Source organism: Pimephales promelas, chromosome 2, assembly GCF_988280905.1.
Source record: "Pimephales promelas chromosome 2, fPimPro1.hap1.1, whole genome shotgun sequence".
In the NCBI taxonomy this organism is placed as follows: domain Eukaryota; kingdom Metazoa; phylum Chordata; class Actinopteri; order Cypriniformes; family Leuciscidae; genus Pimephales; species Pimephales promelas.
The window spans coordinates 48,469,815-48,474,187 of NC_142770.1; the positions used below are offsets into that span (position 1 = coordinate 48,469,815).

Below are 4,373 nucleotides of genomic sequence, written 5' to 3' on the forward strand. Positions count from 1 at the left end.
CTCATTGAAATGTACTGAGCAAACATAATGTCCCTTGATAATCTATTTAGGTGTGTTTGGATCAATATCCAGAGTAAGTAAGTTAGCCATTCTGTGAAACATGGTATTACCTCCCCTGTTTACTGTCGCAGCTATTTACAATAGAGCGAAAACCCATGACTGTAAACTACGCTTTTACTATTTATAAATTGTTACCCAAACTCTGAGCAAACACTGCTCCTCACCACGGCGTGTCTCAGGTGATGCGGTTATCACTCCGTCAAAGTAGCAGTGCTTCGCCTTCAGAGAATAGTTCCCAGGTTTTATACGGTTAAAAGATGTCTGTGTCTCATTTGACTTTGTTATTTGTACATTCTGTGACTATACAAATCACAACATGTAAACAGGAAAACGTTTGCGTTGTTTTGTCACTCATTTGGATTAGTATGAAAATTGCAACCAGTCACATCGAGTCACACTGCATGAAAATAGGTGTATCCGGACCAGTATACTCCTGTATACACTGCTGAAATTCGGAAGAATCCAGGAGTATAGTGGCCGGATATGTCAAATTCCATGGGTTTGTATATATCCGCATACATCCGGAATGATACCAAATCGGATGTATGTTGTGGACGTATACTTCCGTGCTAGAGCCATTTGTTGCCATGGCAAGTAATCAAAATACATCTTCCAACCTGCTAAATATATCATAAATAAATGTAATGGCAATAAAAATAAGTAAAACAGAGGACAATAAAATGATTACAACATCTTTAAGATTACCTTTTACACATTCAGGGTCAACGTCTGTAAAAGTTGACCTTAATTCTTCGAAGAGGTAAGTGGTCACAGCCAGGTTATGTGATGAATTTATTCTGGGGGGGAAAGTTGCAAGTATCATTACTGAAATTCACTTTTGGCATTCCAAATCCATAGAGTAGTAGATTAAACTAACATTTAGGCTATAGTATATAAGAAACAGTCTTACCTGGTTTGTGGAACGTATTTGTGTGGGTTGTTCTCTGAATTATGGAGGCGCCTTACAGATTCCTGTAAAGTTTGAAATTAAAAAGCAATTAAATTGATTCACAATCTTCAAGAACCACAAAACTGAATTTTCAGTTGGAATAAGCTGAACATCACAGTAACCGCAAGAGACAAAACAATAATTGTAACCGAACTATGGCTTACAGCCACGTTATAGAACAATAATTGGACTTACCGCAATGTTCACGTCATGTGCCTTTTTTATTCTTTTCGAAGCGTTGTAAGATTCTTCATGTAACGTTAGTCTGTGCTGCTCATACTTTCGCTAAAGAGCATCAAGACGCTGGAGAGTCTCTCTGAGAAGATCAGGTTGTGGCCAAAGACAGATTGATCCTCCCATTGTGCTTCTGCATCACAGCTGTGGGGCATGTGGATGTGATCATCCTCATAGTTATCCACTGCATTACTGACTCTCATTGATGCATCTATGGAAATATTATAACCATAAACATTTTTTACATTAGTAGCTACTTAAAATAGATCATGGAGAATTCATTGATGATGGCACCCATAGTTACACAGAACAGTGTGTGAGAAAGATACATTAATTAAAAACGAAACAATACACAATCTCCTAACTCGCCATAAGTCAATATCAATATCTGAATGAGAGATGTAGCTAGCTGGCCTGCTAGCATCAGCAATCTCTGTATAGACCATTTCACAAGATGTAAACAACACTGGTCCAGAAGCACTTCCTGTTTCAGTTTTAACACTGTATAAACGTTGGGTTAAAGTACAACCAACAGAACAACTGAATCAAAAAGTTAAACAAACATATTCAAGATATTTTCTTTACATTTGAAATTAAGAAGCCTTTTACAAACTGAAACAGGAAGTGCATCTGGACCAGTGTTGTTTACATCTCGTAATGTGCAATAGCAGTAATGTGAGCTATTGTAAGACTAATGTAAGTTACCATACTATCTTGTACTACCGTGAATATTCATTCATTCATTCTTTCAGACTCTTAGGTCAATATCACAAAGTTAAATAAATAACATGTATATGTGGGCAATGGTAATCATGCAAGATTCATTGTATTTTGTTTACGGCTTGTTACTGATCTTAAAAGCATTCATAGAACGGACTTCACGAATCTAAAGTTAGGCAAACAAGCACATAACAGTTAGGCAAGTTAGCTTACCTGAATCTGACAATATTCAACACCCGGCGTGACTTCTTTATCGGAACATCGTAGCCGAGCCATTTCTGGGGTGTTCCTCAATCGGATTCCCGTCCTTAGGCCCTGTTAACACGAGAACGCTCGCGGGTGAAAACGTAAAAATATTTTATCGGATGTGCCTTTCGTTTACACGGCGATGGCGTTTTTGAGGCTCAAAAAAGCAAAAAAAGTGAAACCACCCTCCAGAGTGGAAATCTTAAATCTTACCCGTGTAAACGGTAAAAACGCAAAAGTTTGCTTGACGGTGAAAGTTGTACGCAGGCGCGTGGACTTTGTGGTGTTGTAGTATGCACTCCTAGCCGCCTGAAGTGCATACTACATTGAATTTCACACACTTTTGCGTCTCCATTTGCACGCGGATTTCTCACACAAAACGCTCGTCTAAACGCAGAATAAAAAAAAAAGATGACGCAACGCCACTTTTGCGTTTTCTCATCAGAATCGTTTCCGTGTTTAGCCTCAGTTGGGCACTTTCAAGCCTATGCTTCCAAATGTAGTGCCTTCCGCCATTGCCTCCGGTGCTCCTCGTCTGTGGTGGGTGTAGCTAAATCGTAAAGTGCACCACAACAACAATCTGACCGCCTCACATTATGTTCGTTACACCGTAGTTGGTCCAATTGATCTCTCCTCTTAATCCAACTGTTATGGCAGCACCTAACTGAACATTTAATACTTGACACATTTTACCGTTCGTTTCAACTAGCGCAGAATCTCATCCCTCTCATGAGCCGGAAGTTGAAGTCTTTCTCAGACGGGAGTAAGATGACAAAACGAACGCAATGGCGTCACCCTTGTTGTCGTGCAAAATAAGGTGAACAGAAGAAAACTGTTTCCAAACCTCGAACTGTTCTCTTTGCTTCGGGAATGCTGTAATTTTAAAGTATTTTTCTCGCGCTTGAAGCAATACACTAACGTTATTGGTTGCACCTCCATTACGTCACCACATTTGTTGTGTTTATGGTTGTGAGTGGTGAATTTCAAACCTCAAAACGCCCCCTTTTCTTGCAGCTTGTTTGTTTGCGGAAGCACTTATTCACTCAAACCACAAACCTCGGTATGACGCGTTGCAAGTGAATCTATTTAATTTTGTGAATAAATATGATGCAGCTGGACTCTTCAACATGGAAGGATAACCAGCTGCTGACAATAACACGGGAAAGCCCGGTGGTTTTGCGACCACTCGTTTCACATCATGCATGCCCAAAGAATTAACTCTGCCAAAACCGTGATGTCATTGTCCATCTCAGTTCAGATCTCATATAATGGTGTCAATGCAGGCAGTTCAATAACATTGTTGAATATTAAATAAAAATGTCCCCAACTAAGCAAAGCCAATGGCGACAAATGTTGTTGTCTGCAATTGGTAAAACTTCACAATAAAAATTTAGATATTCTGAAATGTTTCCCTGTATTTTTTATTTCATTAAATATTCAGATGTTTTTGTGAACGTATATTCATGGTGTTTATTTTGTCCTGTTTTTATAAAAGAATATTTGATTAGGATACTTTTTTTCAAACAGTGGTTTTAAGGCCCCACAGGCGACATAAGCCAACCCTAGAGTTGGCTTTAGTCATTGCTAGTTCTTTGACGTCGGTTTTCTGTTTCAGGGCCTTAAGAATTTATTTATTTTTCTGTACAAAAAACTTGTTTGCTGTAGACCAGAGATAATTTTCAATCCTGAAGTCCTCTGCCACTCCTCCCTCTGAGAACAGCCAGCACCCTTAGTGTCAGTCATTAACATATGAAAGGTCTTCTTCACACCTCTCACACCCAGCAGTGTTTCAGCTGTATATGTCCGTGAAATTTCACGGATTCCTGTATATGCCCGCTTAGGTGAGGTTTCCGGGTTTGTCTGGAAATATACTGTTCCGTGTTACTCTAATCCGCTTTTTCCCACATACATCCAGCAAACATCAAATTGCACAGGAGTTTACCATGCCCGGATATTGCCGGATTTAAGTCTTTTCATGCAGTGTCAAACATACTTATAACACGCACGGAGATGAAAAAGGTATGTATGGACTTATCTAACTCTGGGGGGTAAGGTGAATAGGCTAAAGTCCCAAAAAGTCGGAGTGTTCCTTTAAGCTGCATTCACGCACGCATCTCTTTTGAAATATAAGAAGTAATGTGGTTTGTCCTGTCCGTTTAATCCC

The 4,373-nt window shown here is 39.4% G+C and overlaps 1 long non-coding RNA gene across 3 annotated transcripts; it reads right to left on the reverse strand.

Annotated features, from left to right (window-relative positions):
• Positions 1 to 658: 658 nt before the first annotated feature.
• LOC148997683 (uncharacterized) lies at positions 659 to 3,010 on the reverse strand. 3 transcript variants are annotated; one of them, XR_016146371.1, is made up of 6 exons: positions 2,903 to 3,010; positions 2,177 to 2,278; positions 1,205 to 1,454; positions 971 to 1,032; positions 766 to 857; positions 659 to 680 (listed from the first exon to the last, which is right to left on the reverse strand). It is a non-coding gene; the product is annotated as an uncharacterized LOC148997683 (long non-coding RNA). The 3 variants fall into 3 exon arrangements; XR_016146372.1 differs by lacking the exon at positions 2,903 to 3,010 and adding an exon at positions 2,423 to 2,813; XR_016146370.1 differs by lacking the exon at positions 2,903 to 3,010 and having other exon boundaries at positions 2,177 to 2,813.
• Positions 3,011 to 4,373: the final 1,363 nt, after the last annotated feature.